This window comes from Macaca nemestrina, chromosome 11, assembly GCF_043159975.1.
Source record: "Macaca nemestrina isolate mMacNem1 chromosome 11, mMacNem.hap1, whole genome shotgun sequence".
In the NCBI taxonomy this organism is placed as follows: Eukaryota; Metazoa; Chordata; class Mammalia; order Primates; family Cercopithecidae; genus Macaca; species Macaca nemestrina.
Genome location: NC_092135.1, coordinates 41,192,134 through 41,205,037, shown reverse-complemented (window position 1 = coordinate 41,205,037; position 12,904 = coordinate 41,192,134). Strand labels below are relative to the sequence as shown.

The 12,904-nt window shown below is 37.3% G+C and overlaps 1 protein-coding gene and 1 long non-coding RNA gene across 5 annotated transcripts in view; one reads left to right on the top strand and one right to left on the bottom strand.

Annotated features, from left to right (window-relative positions):
• The window catches only part of LOC105492611 (Rho GTPase activating protein 15), a 628,732-nt gene that overhangs the window by 430,128 nt on the left and 185,700 nt on the right, over positions 1–12,904 (bottom strand). The window lies entirely within an intron of this gene.
• LOC139357100 (uncharacterized) overlaps positions 1–12,904 on the top strand; it is a 76,892-nt gene that overhangs the window by 58,981 nt on the left and 5,007 nt on the right. For all 3 annotated transcript variants that reach the window (XR_011609734.1, XR_011609735.1, XR_011609736.1), the window contains one exon: positions 9,496–9,554. This is a non-coding gene — a long non-coding RNA (uncharacterized lncRNA). The remainder of the gene's footprint in view (positions 1–9,495; positions 9,555–12,904) is intronic.

The following is a 12,904-nucleotide window of genomic DNA, read 5'->3' as shown; positions in this document are numbered from 1 at the left end:
TATGAAATGAATTTTCAGAGTTGTCTAGGTAAACTGAAACTGGTATATGTTTATAGCAGGCTTTCTCTCCCTTTGATAGTTGTATCTCTGAAAAAAAATGTGATTCATAAGAAATAATAAAACCTTGAGATTGACTAGTAAGTGTTCTTCTCCAGCCATGACTTCTGACCTATTGTGCACATGCTGGAGAATGAATCTAATTTTGAATATTCATTATAATCATGTTTTTTAAAAAATACATTTTAATGTCACATAGAAACAAAAGCTGTTCACGGGCCACAGCCTAGTCACTTAGGTTTACCACAGAGTGATGAAAATTCATCAAAATGTCAAGAGATCTGTATTTACCAAGTTTGATGAAGAAAATCTGACAAATACTATTTAAGATAAGTGGCATTTTTTCCTAATTGTTTTCATATGGATGAATGAAAATCAAGTGCCCTGTTACTTTGATGAAATGCTAAATTGCTTAAAAATTCATATTTATACAACGGACCAGAATACAAAATCTGAACATAGATTATGGCTTGAAAACCACTGTACAGATTTTTCTGAGCTAACCCTGTACATTCAAATACAGAAATGAAAGTATTAGTGAATGCTTAAACTTGAACAAATTCAGTTCTACTCTCCCTGCATTTCCTCACTAAAACACAGTTTTCCTCACTAAAATACAAATAAATATTAGGTTACAAACTAATAAGTATTTCTTCCATGGAAAATATGTCAGACTTTCTATGTTGGTGGCAGCTCATCAAAGACAAATACGAGTCATTTTTTAGCAGGTAATTCACCTCAGGAATTAAGTATGCAAACACCAAAAGAAACCATTGACTATTTTCCCAGTCCACATAGAACATGCTATAAGTCTAGGGAACAGGAAGAAAATGTTAGAAAAGCGAAATGTAAAACAGGCAAATATTAACCTTAGCGGATGTTATAACTAAGGAAAGAAATGATTGCATACGAAGCTTTGTTCTCCTTGTAGTTTTATGTGTGGGTATGTTCCTATGTATGTATGCAGGTGCATTTATAATGCAATTTTAACCCAAAATACCACAGACTGAACTAAAACTAAGAAGTAGTAGAGTTGACTTTTGAATCCCAGGTCCATGAGATGGGATAGCACATGGCCTCGACCTCTCCTTCATGCTTATATCTCTTCAGATAGTTTTTCCAAAGCTAATTATAAGGCATTTTAAGGAAATCCTAATGTTTGAAATTCACTGATACATGGTCTGTTGTCTGCCTATTTAGACTTTTTTAAATTAGAAAATATAATAAAACAGAAAGGGGCACTGAGTCATTTCTGAGGTAAAATTGATTTTTCAATGTTGAAATAAATTTCCTCACACTTGCAGATGTTTCATTCCTGTCCAAGGCATTTGTAGTTTTGTGTGCTAAGTAAAGGTGATCATCAAGTCCAAGTCAATTCCCACATTCATAGATTGAAGCCATCTTTGGGCAATGCATATATCCAGCTTCATCAAATCCTAAAGATTCCTGAAGAAAGCTATTTTTATGACCTCATTCATTATCCATTTCCACTGATTTTGGAGAGCAATCCACTGTTTCAAAACAAAAAGCATGTTCACTAATTGTGTGATGGGTTCACTAGAAGCCCAAATCCCAGCATTACATAATAGACCCAAGTAACAAACTTGTACATGTTCCTTCTGAATCTACGAAACATTCTCACACACAACATAATCATAGCTTATCTACATTTTCTAAATAAAAACAATTTATAGCATGCAAGGAGCACAAAGTAAAAAGTACACTGAAAAGCATGCATTAACCGAAGAGAGTCCTATGCAAACTGGAAGGTTTGGTCAGGGGAGGGACAGATGGATACAAGTTTTTAACTATTCAGCACCAAACATTATTTCCAAAGTCACCTAATTTTCATTAGTCTAAGATAGACAACCAGTTGGTTGATAATTAAAAGTACAAACATTAAAAGATAAGGAATTAAGTTCTTTTAATTGCCAATGGAATAGTGTTGCTTGCTCACAACATTAAACCTTCACCTTAGCCATTCTCCCAGTTATCAAGATAAACATTTTACTCATGAATTCCTCCTCCTTCTCTAATCTAGTACCGTATCTAAGCATCATGCAACTCAGATGGGAAGTAAACAAACAATTCAGTGACAGCAATAATTAGGCTAGATCCTGAGGTCATTCTATCCATGGTAATACTGACTTTCGGTTTTTCCCATCAGGCAACTTTACAGTTTAAAATGGAAAATTGCAAAACTTATTTAAGCCTCAAAATTGTAACTAAATGAAAATGTTTAATTTTGTGATTACCTTTTGTTATTATATTATCGTATTTCTACATTTAGTAGAAGTCCATCATGGCATTTTAGATTAACTATCCTTGTTCTATTATTTCTGTGACATTCATTTCACAAGCTACTTAGGGTGGGCTATAGAGAGTTACTGAGAAGATAAACCATTCTCTGATTAAACTTTTTAATTACGAATAAAAGTAACACCTTAAATAGTAAATGTATTAGCTTCTCTATGCTAAGAAAGAAGCCCCTTCTACTTAGATCACGGATTTTCTTGGCAAATCAACATGGTATCTCCTAAGTGCCATCAGTCAGCCTGACAGAAACAAACTGCTTAGGAGCCCAGCCACTGAGAGCGCCCAACCATGGTACAGATCTGGAGGTGAGCGTGGCACAGAGGGGTTGAACGGCATCATTGGAACTGGACCAAAAACAGTAGAAATAAAGAACACTGGACATGTGCAGGAGAAAGATTTTAAAAGGCATAGAATCTGGGGAAAAATGAAAGTTAGCAAGAAAAGAAGGAATCCTCTAGATAGAGTGATTATTATCAGAGCTTGTGTCTACTTACGGCGGATATCAGTAAGTCCCCTACAACTCCATTAGGAAGACAACTGTGGCCAAGGCAGGAGGATTGCTTGAGGCCAAGGCTTCAAGACCAGCATGGGCAACACAGAGGCCTGTCTCTTCAAAAATGTAGCAGGGTATATACCAGTGGTCCCAGCTACTCCTGAGGCTGAGGTGGGAGGTTGGCTTCAGCCCAGAAGATAGAGTCTGCAGAGAGCTGTGACAGTGACATTACACTCTTAAGTGGGTGACAGAGCAAGACCCTGTCTCAAAACCAAAACAAAAACTAAACTAAAGTATTGTAATAGATGTCTCTCTCTAGCTACTTTGCACTCCTTCCTTTGAGGAAGTCCTCTCACTTTATGGGGCTCAGGCCCTTCTCCATGTCTGGCAGAGGACCTCAGGCCAGAAGGAAATCTTATTTCTCTGCTCATAGTTATTGGTTCAGGGAAGGGCAGGTGACCACAGCGAGCACAGTGAGCAGTCCCCTTAGGATTTTCCCCTGGAAGTTACCGGAAGTAAGCAGTCTCTCCTGTTAGCCGATTGCCTGAGTGCTGAGGAGGAGCACATCTGTGTGAACCGACTGAGAGCAAAACTGTTTATAAACAAAGCCAGTGGACAAGAGGAGAGCAAAGGGACTTAAGTCAGTTTATTCCCTTTTTTGCTTCCACAAGTTTGGTTTGAGCTTTTGTCACTTGCCATATAAAAGGTCCTATACTTCCCATGACCTAACATTGGACTGTGGCAGTTACCGTGTGTTTATTTTATTTATTTATTTATTTATTTATTTATTTATTTGAGACAGAGTCTCGCTCTGTCGCCCGGGCTGGAGTGCAGTGGCCGGATCTCAGCTCACTGCAAGCTCCGCCTCCCGGGTTTACGCCATTCTCCTGCCTCAGCCTCCCAAGTAGCTGGGACTACAGGTGCCCGCCACCTCGCCCGGCTAGTTTTTTGTATTTTTTAGTAGAGACGGGGTTTCACCGTGTTAGCCAGGATGGTCTCGATCTCCTGACCTCGTGATCCGCCCGTCTCGGCCTCCCAAAGTGCTGGGATTACAAGCTTGAGCCACCGCGCCCGGCCCAACCGTGTGTTTATATGTTTTGTATACACTTGAGTGTTGCTGTTCTAGTTCTGAGGCCTTTTTCCTCTTTTCTACATTCACACCACCTTCGTTCGGAAACTGGACTCTTCCAGTTTCACAGCATTTCACAGGATGTTTTCACAGCATCCTGTGAAAAATGCTCAGGATACCAGGAAAATGATAGTGGGCCCTGAGAGCCAGGGTAGGCATCCAGGTATCCAGGGGTACCCATGACTATCCAGGGTTGTGAATCCCCCCATAGGAAGTAGAGGCTGTTAGACCCCGGGCAAAAGCCTGGTGCTGTAAGGTGGTGTTACAGCTACGAACAGCTGTACCTAAGTACAACAATCTAGTCTCACCAGGTACATATGTTGTTGCCTGATAGAGTCACATTGCTGCAGATTCTTAAAAAGTCACTCTTTATTTAAAATCTCATCCGGTTCACCTTAGGACTTTCAAAACCCAATCCGTTAACCTCCCTCTCCAACCCACCAGGGGATGCAACTATCCAATACAAAGAACATGCAGTTACCCTATTTCTGCTGGGAGAATTTCCCCAAGCTTCCCTGCCTAGTCTCATTTTTAACTCTTTGCTACGATCTTTTCTCCCAGAGTAGCATCTTGTTGATTCATCCCTGAATTCCCCCTTTGCTTAGCCCAGTTAGATTCTAGGGTCTTCTTATTGCTTTCTCTCAATTAGTCAAGTGACTTCCAGCATATGTTTGCCCCAAATTTCTGGCCCTGGGTGAATGCTGTGCAAATAAATGTTTATCATAGGATCTCTCGGGGGAGTGGGGGAAGTCCTGATTTGTGGCATTCATCAATTTCCCTACTGTGAATATTCCCACTGTAGCCAGTTTCTAGCTGACATTATGTCACGGAATGTGGGGTTTAGAAGAGATGTGCACAGTCAGCTCTGCAGCCAGCTCCAGCCCACCACTGTCCTGGCCCCTCCTTTGTCTGTTAGGACTTAAAATACGGGAAGAGAGAATTGGTGCAGCTAAAGAATCCTAACCAGGTCATGTATTTTATATTAGCAACTTCCACAAAGTTTTAATTATCTTTCATTGAGTCCATCTGTCTCTCTACCCACCAAGAACTAGGTAGAGATGAGGACAGAGGAAAGGTTTCATGTTTGTTGCTAACACACACACACACACACACACACACACACATTTATATTTATTACAATACCTTTCTGAAAAAAAATGTAGATAAGTAGAAATGTTTACTTTTTATGATTAATAAACAGCATGATTTAGTCTATTGAATATAACAGTTGAAGACCATTTACATTTTTACCGAACTTGGTGTACTCTACATAGAGTGTTTCTGACATAGCCTTTTCCTCTTCTTTGAAATGCTCCATTCCTAGTGAGTTATATATTTAGCTCTCCACCTGTTATTTATTATTTTTGTTTACAGAAAACCATAAGTGCACAGAACACATAAAAGGCCCTATAAAGATGAGTTTTCTAATCCAATTAGGAAGATAATACCTTGGGCAACAGACAAAATGGGCAAAGAGATGAAAATATTTTTATAGTGCAGATCAGAAAAGAGTTTCATAAAATAAGTAGGAAAGAAGAATAAATAGAAGAGAGAATACAGGGGTTGGGGAGCACAGAATACGGGAACATATTGTGTTATTGAAAATAGAAATTAACAGCATTTAATAAAAGTGGGACCTGGCCAGGTGCAGTGGCTCATGCCTGTAATCTCAACACTTTGGTAGGCCGAAATGGGTGAATCACCTGAGGTCAGGAGTTCGAGACCAGCCTGGCCAACATGGTGAAACCTTGTCTCTATTAAAAATACAAAAATCGGCCAGGCATGGTGATGCGCCCCTATAATCCCAGCTACTCGAGAGGATGAGGTGGGAGAATTGCATGAACCTGTGAGGCTGAGGCTGCAGTGAGCTGAGATTACACCATTGCACTCCAGCCTAGGCGACAGAATGAGACCCTATATCAAAACAAAACAAAACGGGGTCCAATAAAGAAAATCTTTTGGCATGCACAAGAGGGGAGTCAAAGGGATAAAAAAGGAAATGGAGCTATCAATCTAAGAGCATTGAAAATATATATCTGGTAAGTAATCAACAAATTGTGGTCTAGGAGATAAGAGACAGATGGTTAAAATGAATATTATGGGGAAAAGTAGGTAACTACAGAAACCTATAGGAAGAGAAATTTGTGGGCTAGAAGAGATTAAGAAAAAATTTCAGGGCTACAGTTGAGGTTCATCTCTGTAAGATATTTGCATGAACCTGATCATTTGAATGCTTATTGGTCAATGGTTTAAAAAGTCATCATTTAGTTAGTGCAAACTCAACAACATTCATTTATTTGGCAAGCAGTTATTGAGCATTAATGTTGTCAAGATACTTTTCTAGGTGCTGGGGAAAAGAGAAGGCAACAAATATTTATTGACTTTCTACTCAGGCATAGAGACTGAGATTTAACTTAGATTATATCATTTAACCCTTATCATGATCCTACCAGGTCGATTTTAATATTCTCATGGTGGTTAAGAAAACTGTTGTTCAGAAACGGGAGGCAATAAAGATTAAAAGACTTGTGTCTGTAAGCAGTTTACCATCCAATAAACGAAAGTCGCTTTTAAATATAGGAAAAGATTCTTGTCTCTTGTATTGACTGTTTGAAAAAAAAAAAAAAAGAGCCCTTATCTGGAAGTAAAGTGATGGCTTTTTCTGAGAAGATAATAAACTCCTATTTTTAGACTCATATTTGCCAAGACTACTATGCTCAATCATTTGAGCCTTCAACAGGAAATGATAATATCCATAATCACTGGAAGGATTGTTATCCACACAGATTATATTAGAACCCTCATCATTCTGACTGTGTGAAAGTTTTATGGGCTGGGCATGGTGGCTCATGCCTGTAAACCCAACTCTTTGGGAGACCGAGGGGGGCAGATCACAAGATCAGGAGATCGAGACCATCCTGGCTAACGTGGTGAAATCCTGTCTCTACTAAAAATAAAAACAAAAATATTAGCCGGGTGTGGTGCCACGTGCCTTTAAGTCCTAGCCACTTGGGAGGCTGAGGCAAGATAATTGCTTGAACCCGGGAGGTGGAGGTTGCATTGAGCTGAGACCGTACCATTGCACTCCAGCCTGGGTGACAGAGACTCTATCAAAGGAAAAAAAAAAAAAAAAATGGGAGAAACTTTTATGGCAGTTGTATGTGCCATAATAGTGAGGAAGGTGTTGATAGCAAAAAACAAAACAAAACAAAAACCCTATACAAGTAATTGCTGTGTGGTTTTCTGAAACTTAATGTTATTAATTCACTTAATACTTTAAATTCCTACTACCACACTTTCACCCAAGCTACTCTTCCCACTTCCGATAAGAAATCTCCTAACCAGTTGTCTGTCTTTGCAGTCTCTTAATACAGTCCATCCTGCATGTTGCCTTTACATGAATCCCCCTAAACCACTGTTGTGAACACATAACTATCTTCTTGAAAATACTGTCTACAGAATACAGTACAAACTCTGTAGTTTTGGAGGTAAAGCCACCAAAAGCTAGTCACTAGATACCTTTCTAATGAACTGTCAATTCCACAGTTACGCTCACTGTTTCACGCATAATACTCTAGATACTTCAGCCCTAAATCTTGCTGTTTACCCTTGTGAAAATGTCATCACCATATTACCTACTTCTCAAAACAAGTCTTCTTTCTTCTACTTCATGCCATTGAAATCATCCTTCAACTCCCAAAGAATATATTTTGTGCAATATATGCCTATTATGTATTTATTTCTCAAAAACATATACTATATTTTATGTACCATTTTTTAGTCTGCCATAGTGACATACATTAGGTGCTCAATGAATACACTTATGATATAACCACACACACACTGAATATCCTAGATCACTAATTTGATTAAACATTCACTCATAAGTTATTTTTTTCTTCCTGTTTTTATCTGGTACTCTTGTAGTCACTGGGGGACAAGGAAGACAAAGTGTCTGTTTTCTAGATCTTATATTTCCAAGTGAAGACAGGCAGTAAACTATTTAATAATATGATACAATTGCTTACAAAGAGTGATGAGGACCACAGGACCATAAAGGAAAATGCAGGGTAAAGTTGAAGAGAGAGAGGGATAGACAGGAAGCTTAGTTTAAATGCAATCATCAGGAAAAGGTTAGTTGGGGCACTACCATTTGAACAGACACCTAAAGTACATAAACTATAACTATGTAAGTTCAATTTTGAATGGGGACAATAAGCCTGAAGTCTTTTAAAAAGTCACTGAGCTTGACTACTTTTGGAAAATACACTATAAGAGGAGTGAATATAGAAGCAGGGACCCAGTTAGGAAGCCATTTATTGTAATCTAGGCTGGAAATAATGGTGAGATTCCAGCTACATTTTGAAGGTTGATGCATTCGATTATTTGATACTTATAGTGAGATTACATATTTGGAGACAGAATTGATCAGAGAATCTCATGTTATGGATCAGAGATAGTAACCAGAATTAGGATTTTGGCTCAAATGCAAATTCAAATGAAAGCCTCCAAAGTCTATATGTTATATATATTAAAATATATATAACATATATAAAATATATATGTATATATTACAAATAGCGAGATTCTGCCAGGCAAAGATAAATCTCTGCACATCTATGTTGATTCTGGGTACTCTAGCACCTAGCTTGGAGGTGGGCACACACAAGTGCTGGGGAGTTCTTCTCAAATTTATTGGGCATTCAAATTGCCTGAGAATCTTGGCGGAACACAGATTTTGATTCAGTAGGTCCAGGGTGGCCTGAAATTCTGCATTTCTAACAAATCTCAGCAGTTGTCAATACTGCTTGTCGGAGAATGGCATTTATGCAGCAAGGTTTGATGATTGATTGGATGGTGATTTCCTACCTCAACTAGGAGAAAAGTCTGATTTTCTTAAATAATACCCCGTCGGGAACCATTTGAATTGAAAAGTATCTGATCCTTACAAATACGTATTTATTTTATTTATTTATTTATTTTTATTTTTGAGACAGCGTTTCGCTCTTGTCTCCCAGGATGGAGTGCAATGGCGTGATCTTGGCTCACTGCAACCTCCACCTCCCAGGTTCAAGCTATTCTCCTGCCTCAGCCCCCTGAGTAGCTGGGAGTACAGGCACGTGCCACCTTGCCTGGCTAATTTTTTGTATTTTCAGTAGAGACGGGGTTTCACCATGTTGGCCAGGTTGATCTTGAACTCCTCATTTCAGGTGATCCACCCGCATCTGCCTCCCAAAGTACTGGGATTACAGGGATGAGCCACTGCTCCAGGCCTAAATAAATATTTAATATGTATTTATTTCTTAAGGGATTAAGGTGATTCAGGAATATATAACACGACTTGTCATTTTTTAGGTTAAAAAATATTGAAGAGAGTAGATTTTAGTGGTGTTCTTGTTGGTGGTATTCTTCCTATAATAGTTATTAGTATTATTCTTTAACTGTTATTTCTGGCTAGTAGAAACTATGCAATGATGGCATTTTCTCCCATCCTGCACAGGAGCACCTGGGGAGTTTCTATAAAATACAGACAGCTGTGTCCTACTCCTTGGTAATACAGTAAGTATTCTGGTATCCATATTTTTCAAAATTTATCCCAGCAATTCTTATGTTTAACTGTGTTTGGGAGCCACATGTATATCAAAGTAAGCTATTGTTATTATAATAATATCATGATTCTAAGATGACATATTAATAGAATTGGCCTAGGATAAATTAAGAAAATTAAACTTTTTAAATGAAAACTACCTAATTCCTTCTAAAATATATTCTATAAATAAAAACCTAAATATAGTACCATAATGTTATATGTATAGGAAACGACTTTAAAATATCTATAAGACTATAAATGGTGATTATCAATTAATAGCATCTGCTAGTTACATAAATCTTTCCCTTTTATAAAAGTCTGATATGTTAAAATTCTACTTGCTTAGAAAAGTATTAAATGAAATATAATTGTTGCTGCAAGAACTCTATTATAATCTGCAAACCTCTTTGAAGGATTAAATAGACTCCCTAAAATGTATGCACATGTATGTGGATACACACTTACATACATAAAAATAAAGATACATACATCTATATTAGTCCATAGCAAAATTTTGTCATGCATTATACATAATGAGTATATTTAAGGTAGGACAGTACAGGGATATTAGATTTACTTATTAATGAATTGATTTGTCAAAGTGTTTTAACTGAGGACAGATGAGTGAAATTGCATTGTAATGTTATTCATTATCTTGAACAATTTTCTTAAGAATTTCACATTGAATAAAATTGCCAAACACACTTTTGCAAGGTCATTATCCTTTTAGTGTTAAACCTTGAATATTTTCCATTATCATCGAGATCTAATTCATTCATGTTGTTTTTTAGAGGTAGCAAATGTATGTCTAAAAATGTTTTCAGGAAAAACTTAAGAAATGCTTCCCAAGAGTCTTTTTTTTTTCTCCCCAAAACCAGGAAGTTTCATTTATCTTTGAGCATCTTATTAACTGAAAATAAAAGTTGGTCTCATTCCAATTATGTACCAGTAACTCTCTTCCAAACTTTGAGCCCTGAGCAAATCCTGTGGGATAATGTGCTTCTGCACGTTGCCAGGAGCTCGAGTGGCGATCATCATGGAGGCCTTTCACTGCCCAGCCTCATCTCAGCCATGTGCTTGCCCCGGTACAGTGAAATAACTGTCTAGTCCTGATAAGAGTTAATTGTAAAGGTGAGTTATTTGGAAACACTTTTCTAGCTTTAAATGTCATCTAGCATTTTTGGATGAGAAATGCAATTTTTTAATTAAAAATAAAATAAAATTCACGTATGTTGAAGTATTATAAAAGATTGGTTTCTTCCTTAGCAGAATGTAGGCTCTGGCAGAAATATAGTTTCAGGTGTGGGTGTAGGAGGGAACCAAACTTGGATGAAACAGGATTTTATCTTCCTGGGGTGGGCTGCCAGTTAAATTTCTGCAAATAGCAATGTCATAAAGCATGGTTTGAGAGAAAGACCATGTGCTTTCTAGAGTAGCAACCGGGAGAAAAACAACCAAATTACAAGGAGGCTGGAGGCTAAATGTAAAAACAAAAAACAAAACAAGAAAAAAAGAAAAACAAGCTCTCTCCCCATCCACCTTAAGTCTCGCAGAATAAAAATGCATTTTAAAAATATACTTTGTGCAATAACTATTAAAAATCAAAGTACAACAGCATGAATCTTAAAAGTTCCAAGTGCCTGCTTGATGAACTCTGCTATCTGGGTACTAGGATATCAAGGTTAATTAAAGAAACGACAATGTGGCTACGGAAGACACATTAGCAAAGCCACATACAAAGCTGAACAGCAATTAGAGAGAATCAAAAAACAGACACACAAAATGGAACCTTTGGCAAACCTAAAGATAGACTCTACCTCAGCATCTGTCGTTATGTTACAAACATCTAAAAACCTTACGTTTCTGATTTTTGCTTCTTGTTCCACCAACCTACCCTCCCACACACACACTCCTTGCCTCCACACTTTCCCGTAGCATGGTTTTTATGGGGGAAATTGGAGGAAGGGAAAGGAGCTAGTGTTAAAGAAAGTTGTCCTAGGCGACACAGGGGAAATGACCGTGTCAGAATAACTAAGAACAATACGGAAGATACAGAAAATCAGGATTTAGTGGAAAATAGAAGTAGTTTCTCTGTTAAGAGGTTGAGTTATAAGAAGCGGGTATTTAATTTTCTACCCATAAAATTTCTGGCATCATTTACTTGCTTTTCTCTTAGCAAACAAATCAACAGTCTTCTTGGGCCTTTATGTAAGTCCATCATACTTCAAAACTCTGTAGTTCAGTGGACTTCCTGTTTATTTATTGTTCTGTCTTCCATATTATGCTACCCAAGCTAAGTTTTTCTTTTTTTCTCTCTCATCTTGTCAGTATTTTTTTTTAACTCTCCTGAGTCATTTTTAACATACAGTTAGGAATTTTTCCAGCCACTTGAAAATTCTATACTCTTTTCCTGCCATTTAAAATACAGTATTACAGTAAATTACTGCTACTGGGAAGAACATTCTGACTTGATCAGTGCAACCATGGTGTAAAGTGTGACAGACAGAATTCAAACACTAAGAGGGCAGTCTTAGTTTTTATATACCATTCTTTAGTTATAGATGAGAAGTACATTAGCTGTATTTAAGACATCAGAAATACATTTGTATATAGCTGATATTATTAATTTGTTAACTACAATGGCAATTTCACACAGAAACCCTTTTGTTGGAAACTGAATTTCTCATGTAATAATTAGCTGTGGAATATTACCCCAAACAGGTGTCTGTAGCCTGTCAAAGTCAGAACAGGTGATTTAGAATTAGCGTATTAAAAGAACTGTGAATTAGCGAAGCAAAAACGTGTTAATTTCTTGTTCCATCTGTTAATATGAATTCACTGCCAAATATTTTACTTTGTAGAACTGTGCTGGGATTGGCAAGAACATACACTATAAAAAAAGTTTAAAGGCCTGAATGTTTAAAAATCATGACATACGTTACTGCAAAAATAACTTCTACATTTTTGAACATGCTTTTTTTTTCTTTTTATCTTTGAAAAAAATAACTGCAGAGATTGCCATATAATATAGAAAGTTAACTAAAGAAAACATACGATCAAATGTTAGACCTTTAAAACAAAAATTGGAAGAAAATGTTATTCAAGAATGTTTGATTATAAATGAGGACTAATTCTTCAGTGCTACTTCTCAGATGGATCAGAGAACTATTCTGAATTGCTGAAAGACGTGGAGGAAAATATCTGCTGCTACCGTGCAGCTCATATCCAATAATATCCTCTTATACAGAGATGCCATTATAGAAAGATAAATCTTTTTTTCTATCCAAATACTGTAATCCTTTAAAGGATTATGGTGCAA